The following is a 20416-nucleotide window of genomic DNA, read 5'->3' on the forward strand; positions in this document are numbered from 1 at the left end:
TCTGGTGTGCTGGAGTGCTGAGCTTGTAATACCTCCTTGCTTGTAACAAACCCATGGTGTTTAGGAGGAGGTAGAAAATGCTGAATGTATAATCTTTATTTATAATTACATTGGGTATATCAACATAAACATTCCGGTTTTCACTCTTTTTTGCATGCCTTGATGGTTTTCCCCTTTTGTCAAATAGTTGTTAATGAGCCTTTCTTAAATTCCCTTCATCTCCCTTGATCATCAGGCTGTATTGACAGAAACTGGTTTTATCTCAGGCATTATAGGGTGACAATATGAGGTAGTAAACGTGATAGCCACTGCCTTCTAATCCTTATGATGGTTAAGCATATTACAAGAAAAACCACCTTGAATTTCAGTAATTTGTTGGTAACTTCCTTGTTCTTTCACGTTTTGCACTCTTGCTCTCTGAGTCATGGAGGAACAGTTATTTACACTGCATGTGTGAGAGGCAGGGAGGACTGGCTGAGGTGAGCTACTGCCTGTGTAGGCCCAATGGGAAAAGGGGTGCCTGGAGGATGTTCATTGCCATGGTCTTCAGACAATGCAAAAACACCTGTTTGGCAACCCCTGGCAGCAGCAGCTGTCCAAGATTCTCTGACCTTGTTGCTCTCCCAAAAAGGAAAAAAAAGGTGCAACAGGCTCACAAATACTTTCATTAACAATTAATTTCTATATTACTTCTGATTTGCATAGTACTTCTGACACATAAAATATTACCCTTACTTGATAAGGCAGAGGTACCTTGAGGTGCAGGGAGACTGTATCATCCCTTGCCAGAAATTAAGTTTGTGTTCACAGCAAGTTATGCATTCACTTATTGAATGTTATGTAAGGTCTCCTTTGAACTTGCTATGTGTGATATTTCTCAGGAGCACAACAATAGTGTTACTTTTCAGAATGCACCATCAGACAATGCAAATACTGTCAGTTCTCAAGATCCCAGTTTATAGGAACATAATATTTTCTGAAATATGTTATTGTAGAAATTACGATGAAGTGATGACAAAAATCAGTAAAGCTAGGGGATTTTCAAAGCAGAGACAAGTCTGAAACATCTCTGCTTCGTTCTTCCTGTTGTGCACTGGTACTAGCTTCTGCTCAAACCTTAGTTTTAGTGTCAGTTCTAATTCTTCTGAATTTATCTGACAGATTTATCTCTGTCAACCACAGGATTTGTATGCCATCTCATACTGTAGTTTCTGATGCCTGTACTTAACTGATTTGTTTCCTATCTGCCTCGTCCATCTTTTCATTTTTGGCAAACTGGATTTATCTTGTTTTTATGATTAAATGGAAGGAGTTGCTAAGGAATGAGATTTGGATCCTTTATTATATTTTAGCATTGTTCCTTGGAAACCTGATTATATCTTGCAAATTAGAGCAACATTTCAAAGGTAATAAATCCTGCATAGCTTGTTATCTCATTTTTTACTTATAGATTCTTACTGAAGCAGAATAATATTATTTCAAACTTTGCCAAGTGTGAAGTGTTCTGCTGTTGTTCTGTGTTCACTAGTAACTAAGCATTTGCCGTGCTAGGACAGAATTACGTTGTCTCAATGACTTTACATTCAGAGTATGACTTCATAACTGTCAGTTAAATAATGGCTTTTTGCTAATGATATTTAAATATTTATCACTTCTCAAACAGTTGTGATAAAGCAAGGGAAGTACTTTTCTAGGCAAATTCAAATCCATGTGTGTTAAGCCTCTGTTTATCTTCCATTTTCAACTATATGGCTTTTACCTGGCTTTTGTTATCTGATGGGCTATAAAATTCTGGTTTGTGTCTGATGCATTGAAAATGTGCAGCATATACATATATTTTGTTACTGCTGAGAACTGGATTAGAGTTTTGCCAGTCATATTTGCTTTTAAGAGTTTATGGTATAGATCCATTTGCATCTATGAAATTATTTTAATTGGTGTTTCTAACTGAAAAGTGTTCACAGTATGTGTGTGTCTTTTCTCCTCCTATTCTGGCATCTGAATACCTTATAACTTTACTCATGTGAGCAGCTTTCATTCATAAAGAATTCTCTGACAGTCTCTGCTCTGAGATGTTTCTTGACTTTTCTCAATATTTTTCTCTGATGAAAATCTTCTTGCTGCTGGCAATGAGACACTGAAATGGAGACAGTGCAGAGAGCTAATTGACCTAGTATCAGATGCCCCTGGACACAATGCATTTTCAGTCATCTCTAGATGAATACCTGAAAAACAAGTGTGCTGAGTTTTCTCTTCTAAAAAAATTCCCCCACCTCCCCACCCCATTGCAGATTTTGGCTTCTTATCATCAGTAATGATGCAACTGATCATTTTTGGAAGGTAAATATATTATGTGATTGCATCTGACAGGACTTTCAGTGACTGAAAAGGACAGTTTCTTCAGCAAATCAAATGTTCAGTGATGCCTACTTGAAATTTGTGCCTTTGATGGAAGCTAAAAACAGTGATCAGGAGTAATTGCACCTGTAGGCAAGAAACAGGAAACCAAAGTGATGGACTAAAGGATGTGATTAGGAAGCTAGACCAAAAAAAAGGAAGTGTATTTAGAGAGAAAACAGGAGTGAAACTATGAGTAAATAGAGCACTTAAACATTTCCTATAAAGGAAATTCCTGCAATGATGCAGTGCACCCAGGAGTACTTCCAAGCCGTGAGATAGTAGCTGGGTTCATATACCTCCTGACCTGTATTAGATGGGAATTTCACAGGCACCAGCTCTTTCACCTTAATTTCCACAGCAGGGACACCCTGGAGAAAGTGCTGGAGCTTTTGCGAGTGCAGTTGGCCCCCACCATTATGACATATGGACAATCACATTCTGCTGCTTGCTCACAGAAATATGGGAACGCTTAATGTAACCTCTCCCTCTGGAGCTGTAGGGAGATCGTGGTTTCTGGCATGCCTGGGCACAGCAGTTGCTGCTGAGCTGCTGCAGTCCCTCCTCTGGGTTGTTGGTCCAAAGGGGAGCTACTTGTGGTGTAGGAACCAGAATGTGACTCCAGTATAAAACATCCCTGTGCTGGGCCAGCATTAGCAAATGGAAAATTGGCAAAGTTCAAAGAAGCAAGTAAACAAAAAATTATTTTTGGTCCACTGAGGGACCTAAGATAGTCGCTCTCTGTACACAAGCAAGCTTCCATCAGTTACTAAACCCAGATCTGACAGCAGCATTTTTACAACTAAATCAGGACTTCCCAGTGTCATGTAGTGAAACTGAAAATTAAAATTGGGGGACATGCTACTTCTTCACTTGTTGGCCTTCTAAAAAGAAACGTGGTTTTATTACCTTTATTTTTAATGTAAACTTCACTTGTTTGAATACAGATTTTTCAAATTAGTTGTAGTTCATAATAAGTGTCGTTCTTTCAATTATTGTAAAATGAGTGTGATTGATGTAAGGCATTGTCCTGCCACTGAGGCATACCTAGCTGGAGCAGCAGACATACCATGTGGATAGTCAGAACTCTAGGCAGCAAACTCCTCTTGTGCAGTGTCTTTAAAATTGTAATTCATGGTGGCCTAAGGTTTGCTTTAATTTATAGATGTTGGATATGTTTCTTAGACAGGGCCATGTAGTGAAAGATTGGTACCACCGGGGCTCTCTGCTCTGGCTTCCACGTATTTCCATCCCCACTCCTGGAGAATGCTGGAGCAGGAGAAGGCTACCTTGTCAGTTTGTTAAAGGTGAGTGTTCCTGGACTTTAGCAGGGTCATCTTGCAGGTAGAATAGTTTCCAGCTGCCTACTTTGCCTGAAAAATCTGTCTGTTATATGTTATTTGAACTCAGGATAAGATCGTACTTTGTTTCAGCCCTGAAGGGCTGACCATTTCAGTATCCCTCCTTCACTTCAGGGAATCATGTATATATTCTGTAGGCTCTCACTGTTCTCAAATTGTGTGCTGTTGGTCTATAGATAGTTGCTAATTAGAGAAGTTAGGTGGAGAAACCTCAAGTGTGTGTTTCAGTTTCCAAGATTCCCTGAACCCTTGGCATATACTTCATTTCCAAAACAATTGAGAGCCTGCCCTTAGAATGATGGGATAGCATTATACTGGCTTTGTCAAGGCTTGTACTAGGAAAAGAAAGAAAAAAGGATTAAATTATTAAAAGAGGAAAGCTTATTTCCTCCCCTTCTCTGCTAAGGCTTCTTTTGGGTTATTTTTATGCTAAGGTCGAGAAAATCACTCTTTTACAGACAATATTTACCTGCTTCTTTTTAACCTCTACTGCGTAAGATGGCTAAATACAGGAATGCACACGCAATATTTATGTTGCTGTGAGACAAAGATACGCTCTTAACTTGGCCTGATCTGAAAATAAAAGCTCTTTTGGTCAGAATCACTATTGCTTTTATGAAGTCTATAATGATTATGCTACAGCCTGTAGTGTTAATGATGTTTACAAGTATCTCCCATTTCCCTTTCCATTTGGGATTAAACTGGTTCCATATAAACATATACCATGTCTTGATCAACAGTGTCACTGAAATATGTAAAGCAGTGCTCATTTCATGTATAATGTTAAAAATATCACTTCTTTTTCTGTGAGTTGCCTTTCTTGGTAAACTTTTGATTCTTAATTCATGACCATTGTGACTGAATCTGCATTTTCTCTCCAGGTACTTTCCTGAGCTGTACTTCTGTTGTTCTGAAGAGCTGCTAGGTAATGAATGGCAGTTAATTCAGTGTTGTGCAGGGCTCAACCACCTGCTGCCAGAGTAGGTCAGAGGATAAACTGTGGCTCATTGCAAGAGAGTTCGCCTTAGCTGGTAGCCACGGTGAGACCTGAAGTCAGTGGAGTTCTGCAGCAGCTCTGGGGTGGGATTTAGCTGACAAAGGCTTTATGCAGTACTGACAAAAATATGTGGAAAGCTGAGCATAAGAGATCATGGGGAATTCTCCATTTCTGTTTGCCCAGTAAGATCTTAACCACGATGAAAGCACGTTCTTTGAGGTGAAGAAGATCGCCTTGTTATTTCAAAACTGGTTATACTTTCCCATCTTTGGTTTGATTTTTGCAGGCATAGTTAAGAGTCTTGACTTCTGTGTTGCACAGAAGTCAACTCATCCCTTCTTTCCTTCAAACTGCACAGGGTCAACATGACTGTTAGATTGCAAATATTTTGAGAAGGGTTGTTTTGACAATATGCAAAAATACTTGCTGCAAAGAGTAAAATGGCTGAAGATAGAAAAAAATATTTAATTTCCTTGAAGTTAAAGAGGATAAACTACTTAGACCTTTGATTTAAATTTCTGTCTTACCCTTTTTCTAAGAACTTTCCTTACTTCCTTTGTCTTTGAAAGGAGGGAACTTAAAAGATGAGCATCCAGAGCTGGGAAAAAAAAGTATTAAAAGTAGTGTTCTAAAATATTTAAAAGTTTTGAAAGAAGTCATTTAAATAGAAAAACCATCATCTCATTGGTGACTGCTTTTACTTCAATAAATTTCCCTTCAAAAATTCCAGTGTTCTGTGTATGTTGAAATGAGTGGGTATCCTGCTGTAATTCGGAGTGGAGTCTTTCTGCTCTCTCATATTTGCCTTTCCCAGTCTCAACAGGATGTACCCCAAAACAATACATTGACTCATTTTCTTACTGTCTTTTGCTACTGCAATACACTGACCGTGACTTAGTATTGCATTGGGTGGAATTGACTCAGAGCAGTGTTTGGCTGCGAGTCACTGGTACAGGTGATGTTTCAGGGAAATTTGAAGACTCTCCTTTTTTATGCTTCCTGTGGGTAAGTATCTTGAGTTATTTACCCACATTTTCAGTGAACTTTATACCTGTAAGAAATGTTTTACTGTTAATTACATGGAGTCATAGCTCTTTGAGATAAAATGGGTAGTTTTATTGTTATATTGATATTTAGGATAATTGGAATGTGAACTTTCATTAGCATGCTTGGTCATCAGGAAGGCATAGAGGTCTTTAAGTAAGTATTAGTATCTTGCATCCTTTTTCTGTTGCTCTAAGTAGATAACGTAATCTTTCCTGGCCATTTTTTTTGTTTTTTTTTTAAAATAGATATTTGACTCATATGTCAGGTAGCTGCAAACCAAAAACCTAATCCTGCAAACACCAAAGCATGCATGAAATTTTCTCAGATAAGGATTTTTACTGACATGGAGATTGCTGAGGTGAACAGTGGTTCAACTACATGTAGTAAGAAACCCTTGCGTGGAATCATTGGCTCTTAGAAGTGTGAAGGTGTCTGACAATTAGCTTTAAAATATTTTTTATCTTTATGTAAAGAATTGCTTCAGTGAAAGCACTCCCATGTGCCTTATCAGAAAAAATAAGATTTCTCCAAAGTGTTTCTTTAAAAAGCCTTTCTCAGAAGTCTTACTATGCAGAATACTCCACCTCTTATATCTAGACCAATTTTCAGAGGCTTTGACGAGGCAGTTTAGTCTGATATGCACCATAGGAGTCTATTAAATAAAATAGACATAGATTAAAATTCCTGTGGTATTACCTTTTTTCAAAAAAAAATAATTTCTTCATCAGTAGGTCGGGCAGGAGTAATATAAAATTGAATTGCAATAATGTTTTTTCTTCCACACATATACTTTTTGCTTTTAATGACATTAGCCTGGTTCAATACTCAGCACCATTTGGCTCAGTGACTGTATCAGGTATTTAGGTCCATCCAATGCATATTAGGAGTTACTCCGTTTCTAAGTAATGCAAATATTTCAACAGATCGTTCAACAAAGCTGTAACTTTGTATCTCAACAACTAGCTTCGTGTGCTAAATATGCGGTACTCCGTGGAGAATTCCCTGAACTTCCAGCATATTTCCTTGTACTCAGCAAGTGTTTCTAAGAGCAGTGTGATTCTAAGAGACTGAGTGCTTGGTGTAGAGGTTCAGCATGGTCTGGTTTCAAACTCTGTACGTGGGCAACCTTGCCAGGTGTCATCTGCCATAAACTGGAACCAGTGGTGCCTCCCTGTAATTAGCAGTGTCCCACAAGGTTCAGTGTTGTTTAACTTGTTCATCAATGCCTGGATGAAGGGCAGATGCCTCCTCAGCAAGTTCAGTGACAACACAAAGCTGTGAGGAGAGGCTGATATCCCTGAGTGCTGTGCACCCCTTCAGAAGGGCCTCGACAGGCTGGAGAGATGGGCAGAGAAGAACTGCCTGAAATTCAGCAAAGGCAAATGCAGGGTACTGCACCTGGGGAAGAGCAGCCCTCTGCACCAGTACAGGGTGGGGGCTGATCTGCTGGAAAGCAGCTCTGTGGAGAAGGACCTGGAGGTCCTGGTGGACAATAAGCTGCCATGACCAGCAGTGTGCTCTGTGGCCAGGAAGGCCGATGGGATCCTGGGGAGCATTAGGAAGAGCATTGCCAGCAGGTCAAGAGAGGTGACCTTGCCCCTCTGCTCAGCCCTGGTGAGGCCACATCAGGAGTGCAGTGTCCAGTTCTGGGCTCCTCAGGACAAGAGAGACGTGGAGCCCCTGGAGCAGGTCCAATGGAGGGCAACAAAAATGATTAAGGGACTGGAGCATCTCTCTTATGAGGAAAACCTGAGAGAGTTGGGCCTATTCGGCCTCGAGGAGAGGCAATTGACAGGGGACCTCATCAATGTCTATCTATATCTGCAGGGAGGGTGTCAAGAGGACAGAGGCAGGCTCTGCTCTGTGGTGCCAAGCAGTAGAACAAGAGGCAATGGGCAGAAACTGAGGCGCAGGAAGTTCCACCTGAATATTAGAAAGAGCTTCTTTACTGTGTGAGTGACCGCACACTGAAACGTTGGCCAGAGAGCTTGTGGAGTCTCTCTCACAGGAGATATTCAAGAACCATCTGGACACAATCCTGTTGGACCAGATGTCCCTACCAGTGGTCCCTTCTAACCTTACCCATTCTGTGATTAATTTACTTGATAACACCGAATAATTCCACTAGGATGTCAGGAATATCCTAAAAATAAGGGGAGATCTAGTTTATAGTCCACTGCTCAGTGTCTTAAGTGGCCAGCTGGTTACTCTGTATGGAGGACTTCAGTGTCTCTTTGTGGAATGAGTAGTATTTGGAAATCTTAATTGCTCTGCTGCTGCTTTGATGTAAAATACAAGCAAGTAAACTGAAGGAAGTAATTTTGGTCTTGTGTGTTTTGCTTTTGATCTTCTGAATAAATTTAAGTTTACTGTAAATTTGTCAAAGTTAGGAAACTCAAACCAAAAGCATTACTGAAGTCATGCCCTTAGCAAACCTGGTAAAATACCACTCATAAAATTTTTGAATGCTCGTCCTGTAGTTTCTTTCTTCCTTTCTATGGCCATTAACAACACTGTATTGTTTCTGGTTTGCAGGTTATTATTCCACCTGACATGTGCATATGCTGAGACCTTATCCTGTGTCAGATGTATACTTTCATATTATACATATATATGCACATTGCGTTCACAAAATACATTCAATCATAAGATACTCTTCAGTATTAGAAATGAGTGTGCTGTAGATAATGACACATTTAGGAGATTAGATTCCCTGAACTTGAAGAGCATTAGGCTTGTTAACGTAGACATAAGCTCTGTGTTGGGCTTATGCTTTATTTTTCTCTTGCTCTGATAGTTTCGATATAAAAATTAAAAAGTAAAGTTGCAAGGTTAGTCAGAAGGAATGAGTGGGACCTAGTGACTAGAAATGGAAGTATTGATGAGAATTTGTCCAAGTGTGTTGTGGTTTGAAAAACCTCTTTCTTTCATGCTAACATCAAAAACACTGCTCAGATACAGACAATTCAGTATTCTTGAGACATTAATTAAAAGATCAAGCACCGTAAGGCAGCAGTGCACACTTCCTTAATTTAGTCTCATAACTGTGTATCATCCCTGGCCAGTAAGGGTAGTTTACTGTAAATCACTGTGATTCTTGTCCTTCCTGATAACACCATATCACAGTGTCAGTTTGAAACACTGCCTGCTCATTTTTACTTGCAAACTGCAGTGCTTCTTTTTTGTACGTATACATAAAGATTTCAGTATCTGTTTGTATACATGCAAACCATATGCCTTATTTGCAAATATATCTTGACAAATGTATTTTCCAGCTAGGAATATGAGTGAATTCTACTGGTGAGACTTTATAAGAGGTACATACATTTGTATTCAAATAGAAGTAAATTTTGAATTCTTCTGGATATTCTGCTAGTTTTCTGCATGAAGATTCCATATTAGAAGTAAAAAGTACATTTCTGTTGTGTGGACACTGAAATTTTGATATAAAATTATAATGTACATAGATCCCAACTGCAAACACCAGGAAATAATTGTCCTGGTTTTCAGGTTCCTTACTTTTTGTCAGTGTAAGCCAAGCATGCACTCAGTCAAAAGTATGTGTGTTTTATATTCCAGATGTCACAGACCAGGAACCTGACCAGAATTGTGCCTGATATTTATCTGCAGTTTCAGGGAAGCATAATGTTTTCCATCATCAAAGACCAAAGGGCCAGATTGATACATTCCCATCTTGCTAATGAGCACAGAGAACAGAAAACCATCTTTGCAAGCTGGGACAAATTACACTACTGCAGTTTAACAAAATGCTGAGTGGTACTGTAGCTTTGTATGAGATGGGTCATCATCAGCCTTGGGAGAACTGGCTGTAGGATGGATTTTTATCCCTTCCATTGTAAAGTAAAAGACCTACACTTAAGCCAGCATGGACAGGTTTTCCATCCCACTGCTGGGCAGTGAGATAGCTGTGAAGAGTATCTACCTCTTCCTATATCTGACTCAGCTCAGCTGGCCAGCAGTAACGTGCTGGGTCATGCCAATTCAGTTGTTTCTGGTCCATATCTTCCTTTAGTGATGCATGAAAGTGCTCTGAAAATATAAATACTTATTTTATCTGTGGAAGTGATGTAGTGAGTTGTCTACCATTTCTCTAAGGTAGTGCTTGAGGCTTTGCACAGCTGCAGTATTTCATTTTATGAACATTGAATTATACACCATGGGCTATTAGCAGAAGTTATCCTGTCTGCCTTAGCTATTTGTGAGCTTTTTCCAGTACCAGTAGTGGGTTAATCTGTGAAGTTGGATCTAAACAGGAAAAGGTTAAGGTATATATGTGATAATGAGTAAAAAAGAGAAACCAAGTTCAAGTGTAGCTAGGATATTTATTTTCTGAGAAGATAGTGTTCTGCTTGACTAGAATGCTTACTTTATTTATAGAAAAAAACTCCCATGTCCTTAGCTCACAGGACAGTTCTGGCTCTGCTAGTTGCTTGGTAGAAAAAGTACTTTTTGGAATGCAACTGCAAAACATTCATGGCATTTCTTGGCAATTAAGAGATCCTGAGCATTAAGGGAAAGTAGTTCTTGTTTTGTCTAGTTCTAATAATGTTCATGTTTTGAGCAAACTTTCCACAAAGACAGATTTTTGTTAGGACTATTTGTAATAATGAAACTAACGCTATGATGTGAGTAGCTACAACGTACTGACCTGTGTAGGAACCACCAAGCTGTTTGGTACCAGTCAGCCCCTTTGTCCATCATGATTCTTTGAATTTGTGATCCTGCATTTTTAGATGTTTTGTGCCTTTTTCTTGTGAAACCAGGAGAATATCACTTCCAGTATGATCTAAATTTTTGAACAAAAAGAGCGTTCAAATTATAAACTCAGAATCCTGAAAACATTTTCCGGGAGAATATATCAGTGTTGATGTGAGCTTCTGTAGAAGTGGTTATCACTGAGCACCTTTTGCTCTGGCAGTTAAGAGCAAGTGTGCATGAGAGGAGGTGGCCTAGCACCTAGCAACTTGTCTGGATGGAATTGCCACAAAAAGGCACTTTCAGTGCTGGCTGAGGACATGGAGACAAAGTGGGTGGAGGTTTGGCCTTTCTGGGTATCTTCTGTGTGGTCCCTCAGCAGGCTGATGTAATTACATGGTAGACAAGTGGCCATCTAGAACCATCCATTTAGAAATGACTTGAGTGCAGGCACAGGCATTTGGTGTGGAGTGTCAGGAGTATTTGTTACTGTGCACTGTGTAGTTCATCTGCTTGCTGCTGGAGTTCAGAGGTGTATATTTACTATTAATAATCTGAAAGTCTCAGTTGCTAATTCAGCTCTGCAAGCCCTCAGTGCCCGTCTCAGACAGGTCACACTTATCTTTATCTCAATATGCAAATATCTAAAATGAGAAGAACATCTGTTAGCATCATAGGAGGTTGTGTAGATGACTCTAATGGTTGTAGCAGTCTGAATTAGGGAAAGTGTTGTGATAATGCCACTAAGATGGCTCTAAGCCACCAGTATGATGCTGCTGTGAAAGAGTCTAATGTGCTTCTGCGATGCATTAGACATGGTATTTTTGTAGAGAGAGAGAGAAATGGTAATAGCATTTTGTAAAGCCTTCCTGAGACCTCATCTGGAATATTGTGTCCGATGATCTTCCTTTGCAGTGAACAGAAAGGTGAACTTAAATTGGAGCAGGTGCAAAGACAGTTTAATAAGCTGCACAGGAGATTTATTCTGGAACGACAGTAGAAAGTTAAGTTATGAGATGAGTCTTTGGATTTGAAGTATAGAGGTCTCCAAGGGATCTGAAGGGAGACTGAAACTGCTTGTTTTGATTATATTTATTTGGCACTAACAACATGCTTCAGTATTTCCAGTGGTTGCTAGTGGATAACACAAGCATGCTTTTTTGCTCTTCTCCCAAACCCTTTAATAACAATTTAATTTTACTTGTCCCCTGTTCTAGGCCCCACCTTCTAACATTCATCATGGAACCAATTACTAGATCTGGGGTCAGGAATGAATGGGTCCCCTCAGGAAAGAGAACATACAATAGATATTCCTTTTTGTTGTGTTAAACACGCTCCACTTAACTGTGATCATTTAGGAGAAGTTACTACTTAGCAATTATTAAAAACATGCAGCAATTGCAAAAGACATAGAAAATAGCCAGTAGTAAAGCTGTAGTATAATTACAGCCTTTCCTATAGCTATTTTGCCTTTTGTATGGTATTGAGAAGCATTTTGTGGGGTTTAGGACACATGGAGCAGATATACAATGGAAACTGCAGAACTGAACATTCATCGTGTAGTTGCCTGCAGTTGCACGTTCATCCTGAAAGAATCATCCCGTGTCTCTGAACTGTGCTGAGGCACAGTGAAATGCTGGGTTGGTGATCCAGAGGAGGTGTAGCGTTCTTTCTGCTATTCAAACTTTACTGTTTGGTGCAGAGAAGTTTCTCAGTCATTTGTCATCTCCTGTAGCCCAGAAGAATTGCTCTCAGTAAGTGATGTCTTGCAGTTCGGTTATCACTCTGCCTTTGCATTTTTGGTGTTTCTGTGAGAAAGTAGACTTCAGGGAAATCAGCATATCATCAGTGACCTCAGTCAGACCTTCCTCCCCCAGGGGGGGAACTACAGAAGCAAAATGAGATGTGAAATTCTTTCAAAAGCTCTACCTTTGGTATTGAATTCAGTAACCAGAATGTGGGCAGGAAGGCAGAGGATGATAAAAAGAAGTGCTTCCTTTAGGTTATCTTGTTTTTTCAGAAAGCTGTGCAACCTGAGAGGGGCATAGTGTGTATAACATATTCATGGCATAGCTGCTTCCTGGTAAGTGTGCAATAGGAGGAAGTGTTGTTCTTAAATTAGTAAGTGAAAAAGCGGCTGATAAAGGATGGGCTACAGCTTTCTAGATTTTATTCCAGACAGGATTTAAAGAGAAAGTTTCTTTCAAGTGTTTAATTGGAGGGCCAGATTAAAAAGTAAGCTATAACTTCCTGGTGTTGATAGGCTGAGGCCATATTGTACCACCAAACATTCAGTTGGCTGTGAAAAAGGCTTTATGCTTTAGGTGACTATTGTCATTTAAAAAAAAAAAAAAAGTTCTAGGGAATGGCTGTAATGAAAACCTGGATATTTGTAAAATACCTTGTTAGGCAGTGGTGCACTCTCAAGGAAGAGAACTAGTTAAGAGTACTAGTTAAGTACTGTTCCTGTTTCTGCCAGTAACTTGCCATGTGGTTTTACACATATTTCAAAAGGTGACAGGTAACTTTGAGTAGATCATGAATGTTGTAATTGAGGCCAGTTGAATGTCACTTTTATTTTTTACCATAAAAAGGCAGTAGCTCCCATTCAGGATGTATTCTGTTTCAAAAATGAATTGAGTACAGAAGACTTTACTTTTACTTGGCTTATTAAATGTAATAACAAATCTTCTAAAAATTCTGGCCATAACATTTATATTAAACTGTTAAAATGGATCTGATTTATAATTTACTTTGAAATCAAACACAAAAAAATGTACTAGGGATTATGTTTTAGTGGAAGGGACTTATGCTGTCTAAATTTCTTTCCTGTTCAACACCTAACAGATCATCAGTCTGGGTGGAGAAATGGACTGAAGCCTTTCATGGACAATTGTGTGACAGCAACTGCACTGTTTATATTTAAACATCTCTGTTACTTTCTAGCAATGCCCTTCATGGTGAATTCCTGTAATTAGTGGTTCCTGAAAGTATCAGCGCCTCCTCTCTCCCTCAGCTCTCTGAAGTGCGAAACTCAAGAATCAAAGAAGTGTTAACTATATTGGCTTTAGGCTCTATAAACTATAATCCCAGATCACTTGTTTGCTGGAATGTCCCAGGACTTACCTGTGTGACCGCATTAACTAGCACCAGCCAGACTACAACAACTATAGTGATGATGCTAAAATCCCCTTGTTCTAGTAAGAGAGATGTTTTGACATGAGTTGGAATTCTTTTGGATGAAGGTTGTTAAGCAAAAAACTTTTTATTGCCAAACCTTCCCCACCAGACCCTTCCATGGAAGATTTAAAATAATTCATTGTATGATTCTGTCACCATTACTCTGGTAAATTTTCCATGTCAGGAAACTATTGGATGGTAAGAATCATTATTTTCCTTCCATCTTGCAGGCTTTGGGGAGGCACAGGCACTTTTTATTGTGACAAAGCAGGGAAAGGGTTGATTCTTGTCTTCATACTTGTGATTTTGGGGGGAAAATGATGGACCTTCATTTGTAAATTATTCTCTTGACCTTTCTGGCAAGGACATACGTGTGGGTGAAGTAAGTGTCTTTTTCATGTTGCTGGTGATGAAAACTAGAATATAAACCTTGTGGTACAAGGGGTGCCAGGAACTTGTGGGGAAGGGAAAAAAAACAGAGTACAAAGATTTCCTAAAATAAAAGGAGACAAATACTTACAGTCATTTTATGGCTTTTTGATCAGTTTACCAGTGGGTTTTTTTGTATTTTGGGGGGTTTCATGTGTATATGTGTTGGGGTTTTTTGGTTTTTATTCAATTCAGAATCAATCCACTACTAATAGCTATGTTATTAATTTCCTGTTATCCTAGCTAGCAAACCCATGTGAATATACTGATTAATAGGAGACCTCAGAGTGCCAACTTTTGAGAAATGCCTTGGATCACAAGTGATAATTGGCTTCTGCATGAGTTGTAGTCATCGCATTAGTTAGGTTTTGAAGCCTAGTTCCCAGAGCATGATTCATATTGACTGTCCTCCTTTCTCCATGGGAAGTGACAGTGATGAATTTCCTGGGTAAGGCAATCCTGGGGATGGGAGTCAGGATAACTAAATCTCTTTCTGCCTTCAACACCATCAGGAAATACAAGAAGTGGAAGAACAAGAAGTTGTATGAATTAAATATATTCATGTGACTGTTTGAGACCTCTTCAGAAGAAATATGAATAAATGCCATCTTACATTATCATAACACATACCTTTCAATGTTGAGTGCTTATCAGCAAGATCCAAGTATTTCGAACATTTTTATTTCCCTGTTGCATTTGGGATCAAATAAAGATAATTAGATACCACTTTCAGCATTAAAGTGTACTTAACTCAGTGTGGCTCAACAGAGGAATGAGTGATTTATTTGTAAATACTGTGTTCATTAGTGATATTGCATTTATACTTAATTTTTATATGTTGGACTCACAAAAAGGTTGTTGAAAGGTTGTGGTGTTGTAGTGTACCTAAATATTTTCAATAATTTGCTATTTGAATATAAAAAAGTAACCATTCTATTGGATTTTTGTGGTTAAATCAGGGAGTTATTTTTTCTTTTTAGAGTCAATATTGGACGAATCATTCATCTGTACTCATTAAGTAAAGTATGCTCTTACTAAATGGCCACAGTAGCAGTAATACAGCAGTAACATCGGAGGGATCTGTCCGTAATCCAGGAGTGCAGCACAGGCTGGGCTCTTCCCACCTGAGAAGCAGCTCTATGGAAAGGGATGTGGGCATTCTGGTGGACAGCAAGTTCAGTATGGAAGAACAATGTGCTGCTGTGGCAAGGAAAGCCAGCAGGATGCTGGGCTACATCAACAAGGGTATCATCAACAGAAAAAAAAGTCATTGTCCCACTCAGTGCTTGCCAGGCCAGACCTGGAGTGCTGTGTTCAGTTTTGGTCCCTGGTGTGCAAAAATGTGTGGACAGGCTGGAGAGGGTCCAGAGAACGGCTGCAAAGATGATCAAAGGTCTGGGAACCTGCCATGTGAGGAAAGGCTGAGAGAATGGAGTTTGTTCAGCCTCGTGAAAAGAAGGCTTAGGGGAAACCTTATCATCATGTTCCAGTCTTTGAAGGGAGGCTGCAAAGATGTTGGAGACTCCCTTTTTGCAAGGAGTCCCATGGAAAAGATGAGGGGTAGGGGGAACAATCAGCCATTGGAATAATATCCCCAGGGACGTTGTGGATTCCTCAGCATTGGACTGTTTCAAGATGTGGCTGGACAGTGTGCTGGGCCAGCTTACCTAGACTGTGTTTTTGCCATGGAAGGTTGGACCAGATGATTCATGAGGTCGCTTCCAAGCTGGTATTCTGTGATTCTGTGATTTTATAAAATCACCCTAAATTCAGCCTAAGCGCTCTTAACCCACCTAACACACCAAAGGCAAAGAAGTTTGAGACAGGATAGGAAGATGTCTTTGGTTAGCTCGTACTTTCTGGCAAAAATAGATGAAAGTATGCTACAATCTGATTATATCCTGACCATGGTCAAAAGTAAGGCTGAAATTGCTATTTAAGGAGACTGGTTACAGAGGTTGTGTCATATCAGACAAAGATATGTAGAACAAAGATAAGAACACTTATCCTTGGTAAACAGTGCCAATTTAATTAAAAACCCTTCTTCCCTCCCCCACAGTACTTAATATATTTGACTGAATCAAGGGCTGTTTCGTCTTCAGAAAAAATGGTTTAAAAAAGTATTAGTAATTTGCTGTTAACTGGGATGTAGATTGAGTTTAGGTTGAGATTTAGACTCTAAGTAACTTTATTTTGGTTCCTTGTAAAATTTTGTGGTTTTAAATTTAAAAGAGTGGATGGTGTTAATCTAACATCAAAACAGAAGTAGCTGCAGTCCCCAAAGCCTTCATACAGCTGCCTTGACATCTAAATATATAGGTGTCTGTAGTCAGGTATTTAAATGCCTAAAATTCTACTTCTGCACTGCTGGTTTGGCTTTTCTTCTGCCCCAGTTCTTCTGGGATCCTGAAATTAAGTGTTCCTGCTCATTAGCCCTTGTACAGATCTCTTTAACACCCATCATTAGACGTGAGTTCAGCACAAAGCGTAGCAGCCATGGCTATGGCATGCTAATCACAAAAGCTGTGTAGAAACCAGGACAACACATGGAGTTAGTTGTTGAGAAGAAATTTGGAAATTGCCAGGGCAAGAGCCAAGCACGGGAAGTGAGTGGGGGAGTAAAGAAGTGGGAAAAACATTTGAAGATGAAAAGCGGTATGGAAAACCCAACAGATCTGTGAAGGGTGCAGAAAGCTGAGAGATTAAAAGGAATGCTAGTATAGGAGAGCTGGAAGCTAACAGGACTCTGGTTGCTGGGTGGGAGCAATAGGTCGTATAATGAAGTTGTTGAGAATGAAGTAATCACTGAAAAAGGGGCAGGGAGGCAGAACTGGGATCACAAATAGGAAACTGAGCCTAAAGACAAGAGTGAATGGGGGCAGTGGCACGTGTCCACAGGACTGGCAATAATAAAACTTGGATGAGAAGTGGCCAAGTTTTGAGGGAGACTGAGTGCCTGTATTGAGCAAGATGGAGCTTCTCCGTTCCAAGGGCTACTGTCTTAAAAATTAAACCAAGCTCAGAAAGCTGCCTTGAGTAAAAAGTTACAAAGATCAAGTGCTGCAAAGCTGGGAAGGTGAAGAATTAAGGTTGTCTAAAATATGTTAACTGACCTCCCCTGGGCATTTGCATTATGATACAGTTTTAAAATCTATGATCTCAGAATTGTATGGTCTTTCCAAGTGGAACATATGTTTATGAAGACTGCAGCAAAGTAGGACAAGTCTCTGAAAACATGCTATTATTTTTTGTAGAAACCCTAAGACAGATAGTGAATGGAGCAGTGCACAAGTGAGGGAAGATGTGTCACCTTAATTAGGCAACTAGATGGATATGGCTTCTCCAGTTTAAGGTATTATAGAAAGCTAAATACTCTGAAAAATTAGTTTTAAGAACCTGGTTGAACACTGAAGTTTGTAATGGTCCTGATTCAGAAGTTTCTTTCTTGTCTCCGGGATCATATGATGCCCCTCGCAGGGGGCTGTAGTGTGGTCTGTTGTTACCTGACAGGACCAAAGAGGAGCTCTGTCCAAGAACTGGCATTTCTGTCCTCAGAGTGCTGTTGTGGAACAGGGCAGGATAACCTGGAACAGACAATGTGTAGAGCTGTGCTGTGACCATATGGAATGCAGCCGCTGGGCAGACTTTCACTACTCCTTTCTAGCTACTATGTTCACTGAAAGAGGTTGGGGTCTGTGGAAAAAAAATTGCGCATTGTCACCTAATAGAAAGTCAGTCAAACTAGACTTAAACAAGGGTGCCCAATTTACTGCAAATCCTTAAAAAAAAAAGAAAAAAAAAACTTCTGAGGAGCTTACCTTAAAAATTTGTTAGTTTCCACGTCATTGGATGCCTATCTTGTATTAAGATTTTAGGCTTGTGTAGGATGTTGATGTTTGTATATAGCCTGTTGACTTCTTTTTCTTTCAAAGGGAGGCTTTTCTATACATTTATTCTGGGAAAATATGTGCAAAAAACCTGTAAAATCTAGGAAGCGTGGTTACAGTCAGTTTTTTAATTTCCGTTGACTTCTGGTGAAGTCTTCTTTGAAAAATTGCACCTTGCCTAATTTTCTAATTATATATTTACTTGCATGATGGAGAAGAAGAAAAATTATTTTCTTTTGATCTGATGTAATTGGGCGCTGTATTTTAGGGGAGCTAATTCAATCTTATCTGATTATATCCTGACCATGGTCAAAAGTAAGGCTGAAATTGCTATTTAAGGAGACTGGTTACAGAGGTTGTGTCATATCAAATACATTGCTTTTCTACTCTGTTACTGTTAGATGAGCTGCTCTAAATTAGATGGTCTAATTCTGGAAAATTTGAATATGTGCAGGTGGACTTTTGTGTCAGCAAAAGCCACACTTATTTAATTGGAGCTCCATATGTCTGCAAAAATTGATTCCATATGGTTGAATGGCACCTTTTGAAAATGTTTCTTTAATTCATACTAGTGCCAGGAGAAAGAACAACTCTATTTTTTGAGCTCCCTAACAAAGTGACAGTGCACCTGTACACGAACCTTCTTTCAGTTTCTAAAGCAGTAATTGAGTATGTAGGATTTGCTTGTCACATGTTAACAGCCTAGATATGTGGCTAACAAAGGCTTAACTGTGTGCTCTCTGTTGGTACTCCTGAAAACAAGTGATGAAATATACCTAAATCATGCAGTCCCACCTTCTATTAGGTTGAATTTACATGAGTTTTCTTACAGAAAAAACTTTAATTGAGGGTCATGGTAAATCTAAAAAGGAAAAAAAAAAAAAATATAATGGTCAAATAAGACCCAGTTTTTTACATGGGGAAAACAGCTTTGAGTTTGCTTCTGGTTAACCACATTGCTGGGAAATAATCCTGTGAGAAAAGCTGGCGATCTGAGTTTTTAAATTGGGGCCATGAAAGTTGATATAATCAAGACATGAACTATGAGAAGTAATGTAAATTATTTTTTCTTTGTATTTTTTATTGTGCGCAGGTACCCAAGGATAAAACTGGCCTGAAGGGAAAATCTGGGGGAAACTGGGGACCTTGACTGTTCTTGCACCTGAGTAAGTGCATGCTTAGTGGAAATCAGCTTTACAAAATGTTAAAACTGTGAAATAATTGTAAGCACCTCCATGCCTAGTTGCAGTTGTAACTTGAGACAATACTTTGGCTTTTGAATTGACAAAGACCAGAAGTAGTAGTGGTACCTACAGGGAGGGAATGTGGTATAGAGCCTTCAGTGCTTTTTGGTAGGTTTTCTTCTTACTGCTACCCTGGAAGTCTCTCTCCATAGAATGAAACATAGCTTATAAGTAGGATTTCTTGGTATTTTCATGTTTTGCCTTTTCAGTTATTTATCTTTAGAATAATTTCTGAGTTTCTTAAAGCTTAACTTGATGTTGCTGGTTTGTAACCATAGTAAGGCACAGAGACTCAGCAGAACTGAAGGTCAGGCCAGGTTAAATATGAGATCATCAGAGGGTGAAGGCTGAGAAGATGACCCTCTTGGAAGGTTGTCTTGGAAAGGATAAATGCTCATTTCATGAGGGTGGTTTTTTTTGAGACAAAAACCATTGTCTTGGTTGGGTTTGCTTCCACTAAAACAGGACAGGGACAGCTTTTCTCAATCAGCTTGGATGGGGCATGTGGTAGACATTCCTTGGCATCTGGAGGCCCCCAGTCCCAAACCCAGCCTGCACAGTTTTCTGAGAAGGCAGGAAGACTATTTTCCATTTATTCACATAGCTTTCTTTCCTGGCAATCCAAGCATTATTCTCATTGCAAAAAGTTATTTTACATGTTGAAAAGGTATGTTGATGCATTACTTATTATTTAATGCATTTTTTAGTCATACATATTCATATATGAAATGTATGTAATATTAATAAGCAGATACATTTTTTATAGCACTAAACTTCTTTCTACTGGTAACATATTTTTAAAAATGGACAAGTTAATTGAGTTTTCTGAAACAATTGCTAGAGCTGGAGCCTTTCTTCCTGGTGGCATTTCTCATGCTAAAAGAATTATCTTTGGTTTTAGAAAGCTTTACTATCTTTACTATAGCCTTACTGGTATCTACATTAAATTTTGAAAACAATACTTACCAGGTGAAAGTCTCTCAATTTAATCTGGTCTAAACTTGTTACCAATGGTGTTTATTCCAAATCTGTGCCATGGCTTATTCATATTCTTGTACTTAATGCATGAACTTATAAATTGATATCCATCACATCACCGCACAAAAAAATGAATTTAATTTTGCTAGATTATTTACTGTGTTTATCTTTGCAATAGAG

The 20416-nt window shown here is 39.1% G+C and overlaps 1 protein-coding gene across 4 annotated transcripts in view; it reads left to right on the plus strand.

Annotated features, from left to right (window-relative positions):
* The window catches only part of TBL1X (transducin beta like 1 X-linked), a 193012-nt gene that overhangs the window by 36122 nt on the left and 136474 nt on the right, over positions 1–20416 (plus strand). For 3 of the 4 annotated variants that reach the window (XM_032100605.1, XM_032100608.1, XM_032100606.1), the window contains exon 2: positions 19108–19180. The exons of the other annotated variant lie outside the window; for it this stretch is intronic. The gene's annotated coding sequence lies outside the window, so the exon portion shown is untranslated. The remainder of the gene's footprint in view (positions 1–19107; positions 19181–20416) is intronic. 4 annotated transcript variants of the gene reach the window in all.

Source organism: Corvus moneduloides, chromosome 2 (genome assembly GCF_009650955.1).
Source record: "Corvus moneduloides isolate bCorMon1 chromosome 2, bCorMon1.pri, whole genome shotgun sequence".
Taxonomy (NCBI): domain Eukaryota; kingdom Metazoa; phylum Chordata; class Aves; order Passeriformes; family Corvidae; genus Corvus; species Corvus moneduloides.